We start from the raw sequence: 24,097 nt of genomic DNA, 5'->3' as shown, positions 1-24,097 counted from the left end.
GAAGACCACCATTTCCCGCCTTTGTTCGGCTACCACAAACCAAACAGCACCTCTTCCCCTGCCACAGTTTTGACCATTGTAAATACCTCACGCATTATCCAGCAGTATGTGCAGTCCCTGCAAAACGGGGCGAGGAAACGATGACCGTGCGATTACTATACTGATGAGGACATGGACAAAGATGGCACGGCGTGTGGCAATTGGGAGATCATGGTGGCGCTGGGCCAGGTTCATGCCGTGGCAGGCCAATTCTGGGCCCAGAAAACAAGCAGAGACTGCTGGGGCCTCATTGCGTTGCAGGTGTGGGATGATTCCCAGTGGCTGAGAAACTTTTGTATGCGTAAGGGCCACTTTCATGGAGCTTTGCGACTTGCTGTCCCCTGCCCTGAAGCGCAAAGACACCAAAATGAGAGCCGCCCTCACAGTTGGGAAGGGAGTGGCCATAGCCCTGCGGAAGCTTGCAACGCCCAACAGCTATCAGTCAGTTGGGAATCAGTTTAGAGTGGGCAAATCTTCTGTGGGGCCTGCTGTGATCCAAATAGCCAACACAATCATTGACCAGCTGCTAGCAAGGGTCGTGACTTTGGGAAATGTGCGGACCATTGTGGATGGCTTTAATGCGCTGGGGTTCCCTGACTGCGGCGGGGCGATAGACATAACGCATATCCCTCTCTTGGCCCCGGAACAGCGGGGCGGCCACTACATAAACCGCAAGGGGTACTCTTCCATGGTGCTGCAAGCCCTGGTGGATCACAAGGGACGTGGCGAAAGGGATGCACAAACAATCCAGTTGGGCCATTGCCCACAAGCTCACCCCAAGCAGCTTGGACTCCTGATGACTGTGATGCTGAGGTTCCTTAGACCCCTGTTCATATTTCAGACCCCAGCCGGTGCAGCATCCCTGCCCAACCACTCACCATCTGCCCCAGGAGAACCAGCTGGTGGGCTGCATCCACAGGCAGGTAGTTTATGCCGCTCCCCTCAGAGCAGCAGCCACAGCTGTGCAGCTAATCCCCACATCTGGTTGCCGGGAATCCAGCTGGATTGTTTGTGCATCCCTTTCAAGACTTGCCCTCAACAACCTGGCAGCCCCCAGCTTTCTCATTGCTCTGTGGTTGTTTGCTCTGTGAAAGGGGCCTCTAGGAATTGGTATTTCCAGAGGCATTAAAGAATCATAAAGGAGAAGGAAAAGTTAATGCCTTAGAAAAGTCTGTGCGTCTGTGTTAGATGGATGGGTGGGTGTCTAGAAACCACTCTGCTCTCGTCTTTTTTCTCTGATTTCCAGTGGTAATCAAGGTCAGCCATTGCCAGCAGTTGACAAGAACATGTGAGAACAGTGGGGGCGGGAAATAAACATGGGGAAATAGTTTTACTTTGTGTAATGACCCATCCACTCCCAGTCTTTATTCAAGCCCAAGTTAACTGTATCCAGTTTGCAAATTAATACCAATGATCACTACAAAAGGTTCCCCCCACCCCACCCGGCTCTCCTCCTGGTAATAGCTCACCTTACCTGATCACTCTCGTTACAGTGTGTCGGGTAACCCCCATTGTTTCATGTTCTCTGTGTATAGGAGTCTCCCCACTGTATTTTCCACTGCATGCATCTGATGAAGTGAACTGTAGCTCACGAAAGCTTATGCTCCAATAAATTTGTTCGTCTCTCAGGTGCCACAAGTCCTCCTGTTCTTACTCATGGTGTTGTATCCCCATAGTGTGGCCGTTTGGTGTCAGTCCTTTTAAATAAACAATGAGTTTTTTTCATAGAAACCATATTTTCCTCATACAGACACAGGAGTAGATTAATCTACAATGGGAAGGTGATTCCAAGGCAGTTCCGGAGGGAGAAGGGAACGTTTTCAGCATCACTAAATTATTGTGTTGTACCTCACACACACACAGAGTGACAATAAACTCAATTAACTGAGCTACCAACACACTGTACAGGAATGAAATAAACAACTTTATGTTCAAGGAGTTCGGTGCATTTAAATAATATTAAAAATATGTTTTGAGCAACGCATGGAAAATTCATTGTATTGTACGACCCACTTGATATAGTTAATACACCACATAATATTTAATGAAGTTAAGAACCATGTGCTTATAAATTAACATGTTGTGCCATTTACACACGCACAAGGCCTAGAAAAAACTGAATTATTTGAGCTTCCAACATTTCCACTTTCTCACAGCATGTTAGACCCCCTGCTTTAAATGAAATATGTCTAAAGGCCAGATGTATGAAAGAATTGTCTCGTTCTGTATTTCTTAGCTTTTATCTCAAAAGGTAATAGCCTCATAATCTCCCCCAAACACCCTGGGACCTCTGCAAATTATTAAAATGCCCCTGTTCTCAGCAAGGCCACGACAGTGACCCACAGCTAGAGTGTCTAGGCCAAGCGTTCTGAAGGAGGCAAGTCAAAGATTTTCTCTCTGCTTCCCTTGGCAAGGTCTGAGTGGGAAAACAAAATCCCCCACATGGAAAGTTTTCTGCTGAGAAACCAATACTAGTCTGTTTGGGGACTTTGATTTGAATGGATTATTATTATTCTCTTCTGATCTCTGAATTATTTCAGTTCAGTCTTTGTCCTCCAGATGTGTTGCAAGGTGTTGAATTGCGGGAGAGAGAGGCCAAGTCATGACGTCTCTTCCCCTCTTTCATAGTTTCTTCCAACTTCTTAGGAAGTTCCTCTACTATGATGTGAGTCAAGCAGTGTCCATTGTCTCCGGGCTGTCTCGGAGGAGTCCGCATTGTACACGGTTCCTGGGAGAGTCCTTGGGAGCGTGGATACCTTCACTGGGCCAGCAGCGAGTCTGGCTCCTCCAGCGTCACACCGGAAAGGCTGGCCGTGGCCATTTCCCAGCCTCATCACATATTTCAGTGACGCACCCAGAGCAAAACTCCACCACTTCCCAGACAAGCCTAGCACACACCATCCACCCAGGTATTAGCCTTCAACAGATCACGACTTTTACAATGATAGCTCACCAGGCCGACTCTGTACAAATCGTACCTTAATTCTATGAGAGTGGTGACTATGGGGCTTCCAGGGCGCTGCTTTGAGCACAGCCTGCCACCCCTGGGCTGACACTGCAATGGAGACGTCCCCGTAGAGTCCCTCTCTCCCGGGATAAAGATGGCAGCAGGGCTGGCCTGGGTCACCTGATGTGGGCTTCTGGAGCTCAAGCTGTGGGGCTGAAAAGTGGGGTGCAGATACTGGTGTTCCTGCTGAAGCCTGGGTTTGGAAACCCTCACCCCTCATGGGACCTCAGAGATTGAGCTCAAGCCCATCTGTCTCCACTGTCATTTTATAGCCCTGCAGCTGCAGCCCCAGAAGCCTGAGTCAGCTGCCCCGGGCTCTGAGACAGGTGCCCTGGGTGTTTTAATCGCTGTGGAGACATAACGTTGGGATATGTCTACAGTGCAATGAATCACCCATGGCTGGCTGGTGTCACATTAATCAGGGTCATGTGGCTTGGGCTGAAAAGTTGCAGTGTACAAATACAAAGAAACAAGAGCAAAAACCGGTTGCCTTTATAGCTAGATAGCTATAGATACATGGCAAATAGCAACAAGAATCAGCATAGAGCTGGATCAAAAAAAATGAAAGATTAATCTTTGCTCTACAAATAATAACTACTGATAAATGGTAATATAAAAAAGGACCTGGAATTCCTTCATAATTTGACGGTTCTTGGAAGTTCCAGGCATATTGGCTAGAATTTTCGAGACACAGATTGTCAGAAAAACGTTAACACGCTGAGTACTCCACCTGAAACAGCAGCAAATACTGTTGCCTAGATAGATAGATACATTGCAAAGAGCAACAAGAATCAATGTGGAGCTGAATCTGCAAAAGGGAAAGATTAATCTTGCAATACAAATAATAATGTATTAATTAGTATTATTATTTATTTATTTATTATTATGTCATAAAGGACCATGAATTCCTTCATACCTTTATCATCCTCAGGATGTTGCTGTGAATTCAGAGACATGATTGTTTTCTGTAGCAGCCGTTGCAGTTTCAAAAGGAAATGCAGGCAGAAAACGAAGCAGAGAGGGTTGTGATGGGGCGCATGAAAGGAGAGGAGGCTTGTTCCTCTTGAGTTTTCTTTCCATTGCTCTCGTGATCCTGATGGAGGAAGCGGAAGCTTAATTTGAGTTTGTCCCCACTCGTCTCCTTCTGTCGGCGGAGTGTGTCTTCACCAGGAGTGCTTCCACCGAATGAAGAGGGGCAGTGTGGGGGGGGCTGAGAAACGGTTTTCTTCACTCCGCGCAGCTGCCCACTGGGAGCCCAGCTGCCCCCTGGGCTCTTGACTCCCCACCTCCTCCCTGCAGTGGGAGCCGGCCACCTGGGCTTCTTGCCTGCCTGCTCCCAACCAGGAGTGGGGGCGGGGGCCAAGTGCTCAGGCTTCTCGGCTCCCTGCGCTGGGAGCCAGGAGCTTTTGTGCAGCAGCCCCGCGAGGAGCCAGGCAGGTGCAGCCCCGCTGGGATCAGGGAGCGGAGGGCAGCCATGAAGGGAGCCAGCCAGAAGCCATGACATTGGCAAGACAGCCAGCAGCCCCTGTGAGTAAGGCAGTGTCTACACAGACACTGTGTTGTCCTAACGACCCCAACGTAATCCCCGTGCCTCTTGAGGAGCTGGAGTTACTATGTGGGTGTAGCGGGGCACTTACATAGATGGGACAAGGCTGTAGTGTGCACCGTGAGGTAATTAGGACAACGTAAAATGCTGTCGGCGGGCCTAACTGTGTAGTGTAGCCCAGGTTTTAATCTCCTGCTGATGGCTTATATGCTGGGTGCCTTGTTTCCTTTGCTTAGGAGTGCTTGTTCTCACACCTATCTCCTCGCTTTCCATTCCAGTTCAGGGAAGGAGAGAATAACCAAGTCTTCAGGTATGAAAAGGCAAAACATTTCTACATGACCCTTCGCAGTCAGTGAAACCTGTGGTGGGAAACGTGCCCTCGATTTTACTGCATTTTGGTTTCTTGTCTTGTTGGTTGCTCCCGAGGAGCTGGCAGGGAAATGTCCATGGAGAAGTGGAGTGGATGTGAGGTTTCTTGCTTATGAGATTTGCCTGCATTTTGGCCTCATTGTGAGAAGGGCAAATTGGATGAGACATTGCACCTTTTCTGATGCCTGTCTGAGTTTGGAAAGTAAGTTCTTTGTTGTCCTGTTCTTCAAAAGGGAACTGAGGGAGCGGATATACACTGGCAGCTGAGAAAGCCTCAGAAGGGGACATCCAAAGCTGGGGCCAATTCGTTTCTGCAATTGATTGTAGTGTAGTGTGGTGGTTATCATGTTTGCTTGACACACAAAATATCCCTGGTTTAAAACTAGGCAGAAACAGTGCCTTTTCCCCCAACTGATCACTTTTGGTCTTCCTCCATTCCAAGCCCTTTGCTGAAATACACCCGTATTTCCCACACTTTTTGTTCCTTTTTCTTTCCTTTTACGATATTTTAGGGTTGTAATTTAATGGCCACACAATTTTGCTCATGAATTAAAGTTTAACACAACATTTGACAGCCTTTTCCCATGCCCTCTTTTCTGTCACTTACAGGAGTTTACTTATGGGAATATTCACTGATTTATTGCACTGAACATTTCAAAGGAAAGGTCAGAATCATTTACCTTGGATTCACTTTCCTTACTTCTTTCTAATTCTTTCTCCCACGTAGATGGGGAAATCTGTGTTGGAACAATTTAGCTTACCACTCTCTCTTTCTAGACGGAAGCTGACACAGTTTAAAACTTCCCAATTTGCAAATATCTATGTGAAAATATTTTCTAAACCAATGCAGAGATCCTGGGCAGGGCTAGGGGTGAGGCAGATTAATAATTGGCTGTTCTTTATTTTGGTGCTTGCTAATTGGCCATTTGGAATTTTAATACAGGATGGCATTACAGCCGAAAGATAATCTCAACATGTGGAGAAGAAACGGTTATACGGGCTAATAAATAATTTCTTGGTGTCACACCAAAAGTGATGCATTCCAGTGTGAAAGAAGAACTAATTCATGTCTTATGAGCATTTGCTATGTAGTTGTAGCCATGCATGTCCCAGAAAAGCTTGTCTTTGTCCCCAACAGAAGCTGGCCCAGTCAAAGATATTATCTCATCCACCTGCGCGTTTGCTCGCCACACTACCTGAGACAAGCGGAAAGAGACTCAAAGCAGAGAAAAGGGAACAAAGAAGTTGAATTCCTAGCTGAAAAATGGGCCCCTTTGTCAGCTAGAGGCAATCTCAGACGATTCTGGGACCTCTTGTGGCTATTGCTGGTTTTGAAAAAAGCCAGGTGTTATTTAGACAATATCGCTTCCAGTATATCCACTGAAGCAGATTTATGCTTCACGATTGCTGTGTATCCAAAGAGATTCATTTAATTCGGCACACAAGTGAATAGAGATGGGCAGCTGGAGTCAGCCAGTTCGCCCCCATCTCAAAGTCTTTGGTTTTTAAAAATGCCCCTTTTTGTGTTTATAAGGGACAGGGCACAAAATGGCCAGATGATAATAAGCTATTGGGGTGAAAGTTCTGAGGTTTTTTTAATTTGCAGTGAAGACTGAATGGAGAATTGTGTCGAGAAGTTTCTTTCCCTGACTGAGGATGGAACCAAGGCAGCATCAACGAGACTCCTAACCAGTAGACCAAGGGTACTCAACAGGTGTACCACGGGCCAACTCTAGACCGCCAGAAATTTTTAATGGACCCTGAAATCTTTTTATGTACTTATTATGATGATTTTTTAAAATTATTTTCTCTGCAGTCTGGACCTTGATTATATCTCGACCAAGGAATTCAGACCTTGACAAAAAATAATTGACTACCCCTGTAGTAGACCGTAAGGGGGGGCAATGTAGGGTTTTTTGGTTCAGCTCCTCTATGCTTTCTAAGGCTCCTTTCTCTCCAGTTTAGGAAATGGTCCATTCCCCATTTCAGAGGGGACAAGAACAGAGAGTGAAGGAACCCCTGTGCTCATAACCTGAGCTCAAGGAAAAGCGTTGAAACAAGCTCAAATTATGCTTTAGGTTCCTCCATCAGAATCCCAAGAGCAACACAAAAGAGGAACAATCCTCCTCTGCTTTCATTTACCCCACCGCATCCCTCTCCGCTTCTTCTTCTGCCTACCTAGTGGCTTGTCCAGGGAAACCACTCCGCTGATTATAATTTTGGCATAGAAAGCCAGGGAGGGGATTTGCTTCCACTTGACGTGAGCAGATAGCATTCTGACTCAGTGTCTAGAATCAGGTTTCCCAGCTTCGGCTGCCCCCGGTTTGTTACCTCTGTGCAGGCAGGAAGCAGCCAAAGTGCTGACCCTCGCGTCACATGGGCTCTGGTGTCATGATGTTTTGTAGAGCATTGGCGAGTCCATGTTTTATCTCTTTGTCCTCCTCGGTAAGCCGGACCCTTCCCCACAAATAGTTTCCTCTGACGCTGGAGGGATCGAAGTACCTGCAGGTTTCCTTCACTCAGCTTTATTTTCCTGCATTTCTTGTGTCTTGTATTGCTGTGCCAGGGAGCTGGCAGGGAAATGCCCATGGGAAAGTGAAGTCAAAGTGAGCTTTCTTGGTTTGGCGCTTTCCTGCGTTTTGTCTCCTGGTGAGAAGGGGAAACTGGAGGAGCTATCGTAGCGTTTCTGACGGATATCTGAGGTAAAAAAGAAGCCATTGGTGTTCTTTGTGCTCCTGTTCTTCAAAGAGAAACGCTGAAATAGCTGACGCAGTGGCTACTGAGAAAGCTCAACTAAACAGGCGAAAAGCTCGCCACGACTGGTTTTTGCAGTGTAGGTTATTACCACGTTCGCTTCAGGCATGAAAGGCCTCCGGGTCATCGGGCAGAAACAGTGTCTTGTTTTGCTTCTGATTATTTTTCTTTTCATTCCCTTCAAGTCGTTTATCAAGCTTTCTTCCTCATTATTTTTTCCTTTCATGAAACTTTAGGGTCGGAAGGTGGGGATTACTCTGAATTTTGAGGGAAGGAATAGACCGTAAGTTTGGAGATTGCCAGCTACTTAACAAATATGAGCCTTGAAGAATCCCAACCCTTTGTCCTCTCCCTGGAGATTTGGAGCTCTCACTGCCATGGCCTGGGTTCAAGTCCCGGTCAGGGAAAAGTGACTTTACATCAAAACACCTTAATTGAGGGGGGAGGGATAGCTCAGTGGTTTGAGCATTGGCCTGCTTTTGTGAGCTCCATCCTTGAGGGGGCCATCTGGGGCAAAGATTGGGGATTGGTCCTGCTTTGAGCAGGGGGTTTGACGAGAGGACTTCCTCAGGTCCCTTCCAACCCTAATCTTCTATGATTTAGCTCCCAGAAAGCGGTTTCCCCTCTTTCATTTCTTTTGAGATAACTACAAGCAGCCTCATGTCCCCTTTTCATGTCAGAAACGTCTATTGACTGATGATCACATTTCCTCTCCTTTCCTGTCTAGGCAGGGTCGGGGTGTGAGGAATGAGAAAAGAACAAATGGAAATTTCCAAGCCAGCCTTTTAACAGACAACTTCGCATTTCATTTGAAATAACACTGATTTCCTTTCAGAGTGGTAGCCGTGTTAGTCAGCAAAAACAATGAGGAGGACTTGTGGCACCTTGGAGACTAACAAATTTATTTGGGCGTAATCTTTCCTGGGCTAAAACCCACTTCATCACATGCATGGAGTGGAAAATACAGCAGGAAGAGATATATAGAGAGTCCATGAAAAGATGGGGGTTGCCTTAAAATCATAGAAGATCAGGGTTGGAAGGGACCTCAGGAGGTCATCTAGTCCAATCCACTGCTCAAGGCGGGACCAATCCCCAATTTTTGCCCCAGATCCCTAAATGGCCCCCTCAAGGATTGAACTCACAGAGAACTCTTTGAAATGGGCCAGCCTGATTACCACTACAAAAAGTGATTTTTCCTCCTGCTGATAGTAGCCCATGACATGCTAATGAAGAAATAGCTGTGATTTAAAATCTCCACTCAGAAATGGTGAACAACAGCAGAACCCAAAGTAACTGAAGGAAGGGCAGATGATCACAGTTAGTTCATTGTTTAAGTCAATATTGTCTGAGATGTTCTGGGGAGAGAATTCCACGGTAAATGATTTTGTAGTTTTGCAGGACATCACACCCCCTGGGGAGAAGCTCCTGAAAGAAAATGTGGCCCCAGGAGTGTCAGAGAAGGGAATCACTCTTTGCCTTACAAGGTGGGTGAGGGAAACCTGCAGGGACTTAGATTCCTCCAGAGTCTGATGAAACCATTGGTGGGGAAAGTCTGGGGAAGCTGACTAGGACAAGGAGAGGTAAAAAGGGCTTGCAGCTCTTGTGCAATCCCCATGCTCCCAGCAGAAGGGTCCAGGGGGTTCAGCACTTTGGCTGCTTGTTGAGGACACAGAATTCAGAAGATGGCAAAACTCAGAGCCCTGTTACATGGAGACATAATGCAATCAGCTCACACCGAGGGAGAGCCAACTCCCTCCCTTGCTCTCTATGCCAAAGTTCCTATCAGCTCAATGTCCTTCCCAGAAGAAGGCCCAGGTCGGCTGCTGAGAGGGTTGCAATGGGGTGAATGAAGGCAGAGGAGGATTGTTCCTCCTGGGTTTTCTTTGTGTTGCTCTGTGATCCTAGTGGAGGAAACTGACGCAGCACTTGAGTTTGTTTCAGTGGCTTGGGTTGGGCTCAGGTTGTGACCCTGAGCACAGGGGTTCCTGCCCGCTCTGCTCTTAGCCGCTCAGGGAATGGACAAAGAAGCAGTTTCAGAAATTGGACAGAAAATAGCCTAAGAAAGTGTAGCACAGCTGAGAAGAACAGCATTATCCTCCTCTCCCTGGTGGTCTAGTGGTTAGGATTTGGCACTCTCACTGCCACGGCCTGGGTTCAATTCCCAGTCAGGGAAAAGTGACTTTACAGCAAAACACCTTAATTTATTCTTCACTTGCAATTTTAACAAATTGATGGTTTTTCCCTGATTCCCCCATCTTCTACGTGATCTTGGCAAGGGCTTTGGAGACCATATCAAAATCAAAGCTTCCCACTGACTAGGAGCAGAATGTGGGCATGTTTCCACTGTGCACCTAGATGTCCACAAATAGACAGGTGCAAATTAGTCACAAAGAGCTCAGAAAAAGTTTAGGGGATGACAATCTCACTCCCTAAGTACCTACATGGGGAACAATACTTACGAACAGGCTCTTCAATCTAACAGACAAATGTATAATGTGAGCCAATGGCTGGAAGTGAAGCTAGACACATTCAGATTGGAAATAAGGCGTGCTTTCTGACAGGGAAGGGAATTAACCATTGAAAATCTTACCCAGAGTCCTGGTGGAGTCTCCATTCCTGGAAATTTTCAAATCAATATTGGATCTATTTTTTTTTAAACAGATCTGTTCTAGTTGAAAAGGAATTCTTCGGGGGCAGGGTTCGGGCCCGTGCTAGACAGGAGGTCAGACTGGGTGTTTAGGAAGACCCCTTGTGGTTTTAAAATATGGGAAACAAACCCTTAAATGACAAACGCTTTATTCTGTGAACCAAAAAGAAGTGCTTCCCCTGGCTCTTTTTCTCATTTTGTAAACAAGGGCTTGGAATTTCAACCCTCAGTGAAGCTTTGCCTTTAAACTGAATTAGGTGAATTTTCCAGCTCTTGATCCTCTGAGTCTAAGGAAGAATCCCTGAAAAGCAGGTGAGGTTTCAGTTCAGAATTTCATAGGTTAATTTGATGCCATCCAAGAGTGAACCCTTAGGTAGGGAACAAGTGAGAATTTGTTGACCGAGAAAAATTCCTGGTGAAAATTGGCAAAGCTGTGGATATTTTTAAACATTCCAGTGAATTTACACATGAAGATACAAACAGAGAGAGAAACACAGAGAGAGAAAGAGAAAATCACACACTGCACAGGCCCATGCAGGCATTAACAAAAATCAGACCCACACACAAATCCACATAGCACACAGAGAATCAGAATAACAGATTCAGAGCAGGCTGCACATCGGGGACAGGAGGACGGTGAAGAAATTTGGCATCATGTGACCTCCAGAAGAAGAATGGGGAGCGTCCAGGTACCAGCAATGCCGGTACAGGTAAGTAACCATTTTCATGTTCTCTCCACAGGTACTAATGCGGAGAGTGGACCAGAGGATACATCTGAGGGAAGGGAGCAGAAGGAGACTGCGCCAATTGGAAGGCATGAGATGCACTGTGCTAGGGTTGGGGGTTCCACGACCACCGCTCCCAAGAGGAGAAGGCGGGCGGTGGTGGTCGGGGACTCTCTGCTCAGAGGGACTGAGCCATCTATCTGCCATCCAAACCGGGAAAACCAAGAAGTCTGCTGCTTGCCAGGAGCTAAGATTCGCGATGTGACAGAGAGACTGCCGAGGCTCATCCAGCCCTCGGATCGCGACCCCTTCCTGCTCCTCCACGTGGGCACCAATAATACTGCCAAGAATGACCTTGAGCGGATCCCTGCGGACTTCGTGGACCTGGGAAGAAGGATAAAGGAGTTTGAGGTGCAAGTGGTGTTCTCGTCCAACCTCCCCGTGGAAGGAAAAGGCCGGGGTAGGGACTGTCGAATCGTGGAAATCAACTAATGGCTACGCAGATGGTGTCGGAGAGAAGGCTTTGGATTCTTTGACCATGGGATAGTGTTCCAAGAAGGAGGAGTGCTAGGCAGAGACAGGCTCCACCTAACGAAGAGAGGGAAGAGCATCTTTGCAAGCAGGCTGGCTAAGCTAGTGAGGAGGGCTTTAAACGAGGTTCACCAGGGGAAGGAGACCAAAGCCCTGAGGTAAGTGGGGAAGTGGGATACCAGGAGGAAGCACGAGCAGGAGTGCAGGAGAGAGGAGGGCTCCTGCCTCACACTGAGAAAGAGGGGCGATCAGCGGGTTATCTCAAGTCCCTATAAATAAATGCACGAAGCTTGGGAAACAAGAAGGGAGAACTTGTTGGTTCTAGACTATTCACAGTGGTAGAAGAGGACAGGACAAGGAGTAATGGTCAAGTTGCAGTGGGGGAGGTTTAGGTTGGAAATTAGGAAAAACTTTTTCACTAGGAGGGTGGTGAAACACTGAAATGCGTTACCTAGGAAAGTGGTGGAATCACCTTCCTTAGAAGTTTTTCAGGTCAGGCTTGAGAAAGCCCTGGCTGGGATGATTTAGTTGGGGATTGGTCCTCCTCTGGGCAGGGGGTTGGACTAGATACCTCCTGAGGTCCCTTCCAACCCCGATATCCTAGGATTCTATGATCATTTGGCCAACAACATGCAGCAAAGCACCCAACTCAGTTGCATGAATGCTCTATAAACCACTCCTCAGTTATACAGAGACTCCAGCATATCTCCCCAGCTCTCAGCCTTGCACCTCAGAAATGTACCATCTTACATGGCCCACAGCCTTCTCTTGAAAAGTGTAAGCTCATTAATTAGTTCGCCACTTCATCAAAAATAAAGGGGACATGCACCAGCCTTTGTCATGTGAGCAACTTTCCCAAGCACTTTGGACAAACTCAGGAGTAAGTATAAAATAGTAAAATAAGTTTATTAACTACAGAAAGTTAGATTTTAACTGAGTATACGTGTTGGTCACAGAGGTCAAAAGTGGTTACAAAACAAACGAAAATAGACTTCCAGTCTAAACTCTAATTTGAATATACTAAGCAAGAATTGGATCAAACAGCTTTTCTCACTCACTGGTTGCTCCAGGCAATGTTGAGTTCTTAATACACAGACTGAATTCCCTCTCAGCCTGGGACCAATCTCCGCAGTTCAAATTCTGAGTCTTCCAGACAATCTTCCAGGTGTTGAGATTGGGGAAGAGACAGGCCACGTGGGGGTGTCTTTGACTCTCATACATATTTTTTCTCCAGCTGCTAGGTAGATTCTTGCCGTGATGCTGGGGTTAGTTAGCCCCCAATATGGAGCAGCAGTTTGCCTCCTGCACCTTGTGGTAGGCGTGTCACAGCTCCTTCACTTTGGCCCCGCACGGCAGTGTGTCCCTGTCATGGCCCCTTTCTATCATGCATCACGAAATCTGCGTGCGCACCTCGGGAGTTACACCGCAGAAAGCTGCTTTCCTGTGCAGAAACTTGCCCGTGTAGACAAGGCCGCAGAGGGCTTCCATAAGAACGCACGACAGGTCATAGACTGGGTCAGACCAATGGTCCGTCAAGCCCAGTGTGAGCACATGTAGGGGGTCTCTCCTGTGTACGTTCTCTGATGTGTGATTAGGGTTGAGCTCTGATTGAAGCTTTTCCCGCACTCAGAGCATGTGTAGGGCCTCTCCCCTGTGTGGATTCGCTGATGTGAGAGGAGGGATGAACTGTCAATGAAGTGCTTCCCACACTCAGGGCATCCGTAAGGTTTCTCACCCGTGTGGATTTTCCGATGTGTAATAAGGTGTGAGCTCTGCTTGAAGTGTTTCCCACACTCAGGGCATCCTGCCTGCGCCAGAGAGAAAGGAAATCTCAGAGAGAAGAATGGAAAAAGGGATGAAGGAACCAAAATGTGTACAGGACAGATCAAACCTATCAGGAGCTGATTTTCCCTTCAACCTTCCCCAGACGAGAGAAAGGAAGGGATCAGTTCTGGGCCCGTATCTCAGAAGAAATCTCAGGGGACAGCGAGATTGGGGAGGGACCTGCTGCCAGTTGTCAGTCAGGATAGGTGTGAAGCCATGAGTGACCTCTGCCTAACGATTCTACATCTACAGGGAACAATCCTGAACTTGGAGAGCTCACAAGGTCTTTGTAGGGCATCCCAAATGTTTCCTGTATTCACCGACAGTTTTGGGGTTGGTTTAACCAATGCCTCACCTATGCAGGCAGCTCTCGGGAGCACTTTTTTCTTAGAGCCATGAAGGTCTGGGACGCACGACTCCTCCCCTCGTTCCAGCTGCGAGATCACATCAGTTCTGGAAACTGGAAACCCTGCTCAAGGCAAAGAAAACAAGGGAGGTCAGTGGAATTTGTGGGATACTTGTCACAAAGAATATTCCATAGTTTTAAGCCCAGCTCACTTTTAAGTAGTAACGTCCCAAGGCCGGCTTCCTTGGCTCAAAGTGCCAGGAGATGATTATTATAAATCATATTCATTACCTTAGTGCCTAAGGGCCAACTAACAGTGGGTCCTCATTTTGCTAGGCACAGTACAAACCGAGAAGCGTTGATGGCCCGTGTCCTGAAGAAGTTACAATCTAAATAGACAAGGCAGGTACAGAATGGGGGAAGGGGTACAACCCACCAGCAGAGTGAACTCCGTGAAGGTAGAGTGACAGATCTGATCAACACAGGCCTAGATCTTGAGACTATCGGATTTAATGTTACAACCAGGGCCAGTGTTTTCCAGAAATTGTCGCTAGGACTGCTTTTTTTCCCAAAATTACTCTTTGTTTCTGGAATCACCGTTAATATCCGGAATTGCTGATCAGAGGGTGGGTGGGGCATGCAGGGTCACAATCCCCCAGATTTCTCCCTGGAGACACCCGTCTCCTCCCCAGGGCACAGGCTGGCTGCGGTTGAGACTTGATGCCAATTTCTTCCCTCCTCATACAAGTCTGGGATCAGCAGTGGGACGCCAGGCTCTCTCATCATGCTGCAGAGAGGACGGCACTCACAGCTGCTCGCGGCCGTGTCCACAGCACCTCTCCCCTGCTCATCTCCCCTGCACACAGCTGGTTCATGCCCCGTCTCTCCAGCGCACAGCTGGCTCTAGGCTCTCAATGCCCAGTATCTGAGCCCCACCGCCCACACACAGCCGGCTCCTGTCCCCTCCCCCCAAGGCACTTTCAGGCTTTAAAGGATTAGATATTGCTCACGTTTGTCAATTACTCTCTTTTCATTGCCTGCAAACTCTTGCCCTAATTATGACTGTTATCTGTATATCTAAGCCAGCCCTTGAAAGCATGAATTCTTCACAGACTATGATGCCGAGATGCGCCACATGATACCAGGAAGGGCTGCGGGATGGGTTTCCTGTGCAAGCTGGTATCACTACAGGGTGATGAATGCCAGATCTCAAGGCTGGTTATGCAGAGCTCCACCTTTTGAAGCTTTACCCAACGCAGAAAGGGGTAGTGACGGATTTCCCCTCATTCAGGAGACTGAAGACGACAGACTTTTGCGCGATAAACAGCTGAGTTTGAGCTGACTGAGGGGGGTCTTTCTGGGCTACAAACTCACAGGACCTGATAACCAGCAGGAGGTAACCCTTTAAGAAAGGTTTTAATAGACTTTGGAACCGATCAGGGATTCCCATGAGGACCGCTGAGGGAATGAAAGTAAACACACATTTGGATGCTCTTCTTGTTTTATGAGAACGGGAACAGGAAGGGCAGGGATCTCACTGAATGCAGGATCTCAGCAGGACTAGGTGTCAGGATAGCACCATATTGCAGCCCATTGGAAAACATAATCCCAACTACACATATAAAATGATGGGCTCTAAATGAGCTGTTTCCACTCAACAGAGGGATCTTGGAGTCACTGGGCACAGTTCTCTGAAAACATCAACTCAGTGTGCCACGGCAGTCAAAAAGCAAAGAGAATGTTGGGAATCATTCTGAAATGGATAGATAAGAAGACAGAAAATATCATATCGCCTCTATATAAAACCATGGTACACCCACATCTCGAATACTGCCTGCAGATGTGGTTGCCCCATCTCAAAAAAAGATATATTGGAATTGGAAAAGGTTCAGAAAAGGGCAACCCAAATGATTACAGGTATGAAACTCTTCTGTACAGGGAAAGATTAAAAAGACCCGGACAATTCAGCTTGGAAAAGAGACAAAGGGGGGATATGAGAGAGGTCTATAAAATCAAAACTGCTGTGGAGAAAGTAAATAAGGACGTGTCATTCACTCCTTCTCATAACACAAGGACTAGGAATCACCCAATCAAATTAATAGGCAGCAGGTTTATAAGAAACAAAAGGAAGTATTTCTTCACACAATGCACAGTCAACCTGGGGAACTCCTTGCCAGAGGACGTTGTGAAGGCCAAGATTATAATAGGGTTACAAAAAAAAAACAAAAAACACCATGAGAAATCTATTGAGGACAGGTCCGTGAATGGTTATTAGCCAGGATGGGCAGGGATGGGGTCCCTAACTTCTGTTTGTCATAAGCCGTGAATGGGTGACAGGAGATGAATCACTTCATGATTCCCTGTTCTGTTCATTCCCTCTGGGACAGCTGGTGCTGGTCACTGTCAGAAGACAGGACACGGGGCTAGATGGACCTTTGGTCTGCCCCAGTGTGGCCATTCTTAAATACTAGGGAATCTAATGAGTCCAGTGCAATGGGAGGGAGTAGGAAAATCCCTGGGTGTGGAGAACACTGGGAAATTAGAAACTATCATTCAGAAGCAACAGACTCTAAATAGTCTAGAAAAGCAGAATGTGAAAAATAAGAATCGGGGTCATGTGACTTCAGGAATGAGGGACTCAAAAAACCAAGTCTGCAGAGAAGGTAGATTGTGGCTAGTGCACATGGGGATGGGGGGAGCAACTCTCCAGGTCTCAAGGATTTTCGCCAGCAACCGAGGCCATTGTCCCATGCACGGGGCAATCCGGAGCAGTGAGGAGTTGTGTCATCTGTAATCCTGGCTGAGTTTCAATGCTCTGCTGCTGGAGCTCCCTTGTCTGGATTCCCCCAGCCAGCATTCAAGATCTGTGTGATCAGTAACCCTGGACCAGCCGCTCTGACCCCAGCAGCCTGCTTCTTACACCCCAAGCACTTTCTGGTCTGGGTGGAGAAGGCTCAGGGTTTGAGAGAAGGCCAGGGGTAGGAAGCTTCTGTTCGTTATGCTGGACCTAACCCCCCATTTTACTTTTGCAAACAGGAGATATTTGACACTGTGCGATTCTGCTCCTGTGCTCTCTTCCCACAGCGTTCAGCAGCAGGGGAGGGTCTCTGGTCGTGTGTGTGTCACTGGCATGCTGGGGTGATGCTGGAACAGGACAGAGCAGAGGTGGCATTGTGGGGGTGGCGTGAACCTCATCTCTTCCGTTCCCCTTCCAAGAACCGAGGGGACAGGAACCCTTACCCAGCGAGGTCACAGTCTCATAGGTCTCCTGCATGACGTCTCTGTAGAGGGCTCTCTGAGCGGGGTTCAGCAGAGCCCACTCTTCCCTGGTGAAATACACAGCCACCTCCAGGAAGGTCACCGGCCCCTGAAAGAGCAAGAGCCTCACATTCAGGACCTGCTGCCCCACTCACAGCCCCACTATTCGTGGGGGAGAGGAGCCAATCAAACGGAAACTCTGGGTGGACCGCAGTCAACAGAGTCCCACCCCCACCCCGCTCAGAGCACCCAGGAAACACCAGGGTGAGGTGGCGAAGAGACACCCCTCCTCTCTCCCAGCAGATCCATCACACACCTACTAGCCACAGACTGATACAGGAGATGCTGCCCCAAGCAGGGTCTAGGGAGAGATCTCTTGTAGGAAGCCCAACACCCTCCTCCTTGTGAAAAGAAAAGGAGGACTTGTGGCACCTTAGAGACTATCCAATTTATTTGAGCATAAGCTTTCGTGAGCTACAGCTCACTTCATCGGATGCAAACTGTGGAAAGTGAAGAAGAGCTTTTTATATACACACAAATCATGAAAAAAATACCTCCTCCCACCCCACTCTCCTGCTGGTAATAGCTTATCTAAAGTGATCACTCTCCTTACTATGTGTATGATAATCAAGGTGGCCCATTTCCAGCACAAATCCAGGGTTTAACAAGAACGTCGGGGGGGTGGGGGGGCAGGAAAAAACAAGGGGAAATAGGTTACCTTGCATAATGACTTAGCCACTCCTAGAGCTGGATATGAAGCAGGGGAATCTCCCCTAAGCCTGACTGGTGGCTTCCCCCTTCGTATTTCAAGGCACCCGCTGGTTAGTTGGGTCAGGCTCCAGCACTACGAGTCTGGTCCTTTTTCCCAGCCCCATCTAGGTAGGTTATTTTCTGTTCACCAGATTGGAGCATTTCCACCTCCGAACCTCATGGGTCTCTTCCTAGAATCTAGGCCACTTATTAAACAACTCCCAGCAGGTCTGCCACCCCCGGCCTCCTCCCTTTCTCCACCCTGTGCATTTCCTGCCCCGCTCCAACCTCCAAACCAGACGGTGCAAACCTTCCCCTCTCCCGTGTATTTGCTGTCCCTCTCCCTCCTGCAGGAACAGATCAGAACCCCCCCACAATAATCCCCACCTGAGCTGGCTCCTCTGCAGCCATGTCGCTCCCTTGTCCCATGGGAAGACGGGATGAACCGGAAAGAAACATGAGCGTCGTTCTGCAACCTGGCCGGGCAAGAAGGGCTGTTGTGGAAGTTTAGAAACAGGCATTAGTTCATTTCACATCACGCTTCCCCCAGGCTCTTTCCTTGCAGAGCGAGATCCGAGATTCTGCCGTGCTGAGAAAATGCTCAATCTCTTTATTACAGCAGAGACCTGGCCCCTCCTGCCAGGCTCGGCCCACAGACACACTTTTAACCTCCTTTCTCCCTCCCGCATCCCAAAACAAAGTCTCTGAACGCAATCCTAGAAAAAAGCAGAACCAAAGGAGTCCCTTTCGAGGATTCCCTCAGACACTGACCCCACGGCAACCACACCCCAGCAGGAGGGACATGGAGTCAGGAACTGGGTTTTCCTCTCTCTCATCCTCATCTTATCCACAGGAAAGTGATTCTCCCCACAGTGCAGTAATACATCTGTCTGGGCAGATGAGAGAGCTGGAAATCTCTTTCAAAACTCTTATCCCACGGACCCTGTCAGTCTCTCTATCTCCTTTTCCCTGTGCCCTCTCCATGCCTGTCTGCTAGGAAACTCTCATTCCTGGGTTGTTTGCTCCCCCATGGCTGGATTTGCTCCTGCAAATGGCAGGAGAAATGGGGTGGGGGGCTGTTTGTGTAGAGTCATTTTATAGTCCCTCACTGCCTGCCTAGGATTTCCCCATTGCCTGCCTAGGACCCCCACCTGCCCTCCACCAGGATCTGCCAGCCCATTTGCCTGGGACCCCCTCCTCTGGCCAGCAGGACCCCCTGACACTTTACAGGAGGACCCCTCACTCTGCGCCAGGGACCGCCCCACCACAGCTCTGTGCACTGGGCATGGCAATGGTCCCAGGAGCCAGCTGGGCAATCCCAGACAGAGCCCCTGGCACAGCACCAGGCAGCGTCTAATCCCCTGCCCCACCTGCCCAAGAGACACCCACCCCCACTGGTCTGCAGCCAACAGGCCCCCAGCGATACCCACCTCCAGGACCCATAGCCTTAGGGCTGGGCACTTCAGAACTACCCCCCGAAACCCCAAACCCTCCAGAACCCACTAACCTGTCTAGGGCCCCCCCTGCCCAGCCACCCAGAGACCTCCCCCTACCACAATGCCCCTTCAGCTCCCGCTGCAATCTCCCCACACAGACACCTGCCCCCCCAGCAACAGTGTTCCCTCACAGTGTCTGACAAGTGGACAGAAAGTTATCACCACCCCCTGCTGGCCAGTGACACAGGCAGGGGGAGCCCGGGGGGACGCCTCTTTAACAGGAGAAGGGAAGCCATGGAGGGCCAAAATAAGTAAGACATTTCCATACTGTGTCACTAGCAAATAATGGCCACCGTGGATCCACCCCAGAGTTGGCTACATCTTTGCACTGCGGGAAGCCCCCCCTCACAGAGACCCTTTGTCATGGGGTTTGGGATACTTCCGGACCACGCTGCACTCAGAGGGACCTCCTCATCCCGTGCCAGCTGCAGAAAAGAAAAGGGTCCAGCCAACTCTCCTGTTACCAACTGGGAACCACCCATCCCCGAAACAGGGGGAGGCCCCTGGCTTTGATGGGTATTGAATACATGGCTCGTCTCTTTTATCAGCAAACATTTTTAACAGAGAGAAAGGAGGGAACAAATGATTCTCAAAGGAGAGGGAAAGATGATCATTGTTGCAGGGGGTTAATTTCCCAACCAGGATGGAGAAGGACTCAGGGCGACGTTCTGGTTAAACTTGGATTTATGCTGGAAATGGCCCACCTTGATTATCATGCACATTGTAAGGAGAGTGGTCGCTTTGGATAAGCTATTGCCAGCAGGAGAGTGAGTTTGGGGGGGGGGGGGTGAGAAAACCTGGATTTGTGCTGGAAGTGGCCGAACTTGATGATCACTTTGGATAAGCTATTACCAGCAGGACAGTGGGGTGGAGGGGGTATTGTTTCATGGTCTCTGTGTATATAATGTCTGCTGCAGTTTCCACAGTTTGCATCCGATGAAGTGGGCTGTAGCTCACGAAAGCTCATGCTCAAATAAATTGGCTCGTCTCTAAGGTGCCACAAGTCCCCCGAAACTTTTTTATCAATCTTTGAGACGTACAGAGAAAACGTGTCACAAACTAGGCAACTGAGAACATGGGATAAACGCCAAGACCGGGGGGGATTTTATGTGGCTATTAAAGAACGAGCTGGAAAAGGGGGACCGTTTGTGATATAAAATCCAGCCTGTCCAACACATAAACAGAAAGTGATGCCCCCCCCCCCCACTGCCCCCGTTCCCCTGGGCAGCAGGGAGCCCTCTGAGGGGCTGACAGAAGGGGGCGGGGGGGGGGAGCTGGAGGGCTCCCTGGGGGAGGGGAGAGGGCGGTAGTGGGGGATGGGCAGGTGGGGGGTAGGTGGGGGCTGGGGGCAACGGTGCTGCAGTTGGGGGGCAGCAAGTGGGACTCGGAAGTGGGGATCGGGGGCAGCCCCATGGGGGACACGGCCCCTCCCTTCCCCGCCCCGGCAGAGACCCGGCGTCTCCTCCCACCCCCATGCCGGGGCAGCCAGGTTGGGGGATGGCTCCGGGCTCCAACTTCCCACCGACACCGGGACAAATCGCTGCGGATAAAACGGAGGGGAGGGGGAGAAAATCCCGCCCCCCCCCCCCCCACGGTAGGGGAGTTTCAATGGACATGTGAGGAGAAGGGAGAGACGGGGGGGGGATCAGGGGAGACGAGAGAGCGGATCAATGGGGGGGTGGGGGGGAGTTTACAACCACGTGGGAGCTACCGAGAGGGAAAAGGGGAAAACTGGGGGGCATTTGTGCCCGTGGGGGGGGGGAAGGGGATCCAATTAACTCCCCCGCCGCCCCCCACTTCCCCCCCGGGAATTTCCTGGCTGCACAGAGACAGTTCAACCCCCCCAGCAACTCCGGCTTCTCCCCCCAACACCCCCCAAGGGACCCCGCGCGCCGGGCCCCAGTCTCTGCCCCCCCCAATCCCAGCCGTGCCGGGGGCAGAGAGTCACTTTCCTGCCCCCCCCACCAGCGCTCCCCCCCCCGCGGGGTCTCCCACTCACCGGGTCGGGGGCGGGCAGAGCCAGGGGCTGGTCCCAGCTGGAGAAAGCCCCCCCCGGCCGGGCACAGGGGGGTTAATGACGGGCCCCCCCAGCACAGACCCCGGAGCGGAGCCGCAGCTGCTCCTCCCAGAGACCCGAGACGAGGCAGCGCCGGGGGGCGGGGCCTGGAGCAGACCGGGGGCGGGGCAGCGTCTGGGGGCGGGGCCTGGAGCAGACCGGGGGCGGGGCAACGTCTGGGGGCGGAGCCCGGAGCAGACCAGGCGCTGCCTCGTGTCGCATCTGTCGCAGGAGCAGCTGCGGCTCCCCTCCGGGGTCTGTGCGGGGTGGGGCCCGTCATTAATCCCCCCGTGCCCGGCCGTGGGGGGGGCTTTGTCCAGCTGGGACCCGCCCCGGTGAGTGGGAGACCCCGGGGGGGGGAGCGCTGGCGGGGGGGGGCAGGAAAGTGACTCTCTGCCCCCCACCTGCCCATCCCCCACTGCCGCCCCCTCCCCGCCCCCAGGGAGCCCTCCAGCTCCCCCCCCGCCCCCTTCAGTCAGCCCCTCAGAGGGCTCCCTGCTCCCCAGGTGAACAGGGGCAGTGGGGGTGGGGGGGGGACCATCACTTTCTGTTTATGTATTGGACAGGCTGGATTTTATATGACAAACGGTCCCCCTTTTCCAGCTAGTTCTTTAATAGCCACATAAAATCCCCCCCGGTCTTGGCGTTTATCCCATGTTCTCAGTTGCGTAGTTTGTGACACGTTTTCTCTGTACGTCTCAAAGATTCCTAAAAAATACCCTCAACGTTTCCCCACTTTTACTCGAGTTGTCTACTTCTAATTGAATATGCCCCTGAGAGCTTTCCCTGTCTCTGTGATTATAAATTACGACGAAAAACTCAGATTTACACCTTTTCTCAGATTCCTGAATATGGATCTAAAACGTTTGCCAATGTTGCCCATTTCCGCTCTATTCATTGACCAAATAGTGGTGGGAAATACACTCAGCTTTTACCTCCTATCAACAACTGCTATAAAATCCCACTCATTTTCCACTTTCCTCTCTATAATTTGCATAAATGGATCCAAAATCCCTCAGATTTCCACCCTTTCTCTTCCATTTCTGAACACTGATCTCAAATCTCAGGTTTCCCTCTTACAATGTCATCATCAAATGTCAATTAAAAATCCTCTTGGGTTTGGGGCTGTTCCCCATGTCTCTAAATCCTAGCAACTTGTCCTTCCTTGGGGGGAACCTATCGCCCTCCATGGGTCTCCGTGAGGGGGGGGCGGCTTCCCACAGTGCAAAGATGTAGCCAACTCTGGGGTGGATCCACGGTGGCCATTATTTGCTAGTGACAGAGTATGGAAATTTCTTAGTTATTTTGGCCCTCCATGGCTTCCTTTCTCCTGTTAAAGAGGCGTCCCCCCGGGCTCCCTCTGCCTGTGTGACTGGCCAGCAGGGGGTGGTGATAACTTTCTATCCACTTACCAGACACTGTGAGGGAACATTGTTGCTGGGGCGGCAGGTGTCTGTGTGGGGAGATTGCAGCGGGAGCTGAAGGGACATTGTGGTAGGGGGAGGCCTCTGGGTGGCTGGGCAGGGGGGACCCGAGTCAGGTTGGTGGGTTCTGGAGGGTTTGGGGTTTCGGGGGGTAGTTCTGAAGTGCCCAGCCCTAAGGCTATGGGTCCTGGAGGTGGGTATCGCTGGGGGCCTGTTGGCTGCAGACCAGTGGGGGTGGGGGTCTCTTGGGCAGGTGGGGCAGGGGATTAGACGCTGCCTGGTGCTGTGCCAGGGGCTCTGTCTGGGATTGCCCAGCTGGCTCCTGGGACCATTGCCATGCCCAGTGCACAGAGCTGTGGTGGGGCGGTCCCTGGCGCAGAGTGAGGGGTCCTCCTGTAAAGCGTCAGGGGGTCGTGCTGGCCGGAGGAGGGGGTCCCAGGCAAATGGGCTGGCAGATCCTGGTGGAGGGCAGGTGGGGGTCCTAGGCAGGCAATGGGGAAATCCCAGGCAGGCAGTGAAGGACTATAAAATGACTCTCCACAAACAGCCCCCCACCCCATTTCTCCTGCCATTTGCAGGAGCAAATCCAGCCATGGGGGAGCAAACAACCCAGGAATGAGAGTTTCCTAGCAGACAGGCATGGAGAGGGCACAGGGAAAAGGAGATAGAGAGACTGACAGGGTCCGTGGGATAAAAGAGTTTTGAAAGAGATTTCCAGCTCTCTCATCTGCCCAGACAGATGTATTACTGCACTGTGGGGAGAATCACTTTCCTGTGGACAAGGCGAGGATGAGAGAGAGGAAAACCCAGTTCCTGACTCCATGTCCCTCCTGCTGGGGTGTGGCTGCCGTGGGGTCAGTGTCTGAGGGAATCCTCGAAAGGGACTCCTTTGGTTCTGCTTTTTTCTAGGATTGCATTCAGAGACTTTGTTTTGGGATGCGGGAGGGAGAAAGGAGGTTAAAAGTGTGTCTGTGGGCCTAGCCTGGCAGGAGGGGCCAGGTCTCTGCTGTAATCCAGAGATTGAGCATTTTCTCAGCACGGCAGAATCTCGGATCTCGCTCTGCAGGGAAAGAGCCTGGGGGAAGCGTGATGTGAAATGAACTAATGCCCATTCCTAAACTTCCACAACAGCCCTTCTTGCCCAGCCAGGTTGCAGAACGAAGCTCATGTTTCTTTCCGGTTCATCCCGTCCTCCCATGGGACAAGGGAGCGACATGGCTGCAGAGGAGCCAGCTCAGGTGGGGATTATTGTGGGGGGGTTCTGATCTGTTCCTGCAGGAGGGAGAGGGACAGCAAATACACGGGAGAGGGGAAGGTTTGCACCG

General features: G+C 50.3%; 1 non-coding gene across 1 annotated transcript; it reads left to right on the top strand.

Annotated features, from left to right (window-relative positions):
- The first annotated feature begins 9,816 nt into the window (after window positions 1-9,816).
- On the top strand, window positions 9,817-9,888 carry TRNAE-CUC (transfer RNA glutamic acid (anticodon CUC)). Its single transcript has one exon. It is a non-coding gene; the product is annotated as a tRNA-Glu (tRNA).
- Window positions 9,889-24,097: the final 14,209 nt, after the last annotated feature.

This window comes from Caretta caretta, chromosome 28 (genome assembly GCF_965140235.1).
Source record: "Caretta caretta isolate rCarCar2 chromosome 28, rCarCar1.hap1, whole genome shotgun sequence".
In the NCBI taxonomy this organism is placed as follows: Eukaryota; Metazoa; Chordata; order Testudines; family Cheloniidae; genus Caretta; species Caretta caretta.
This window is presented reverse-complemented; position numbering and strand designations above follow the sequence as displayed.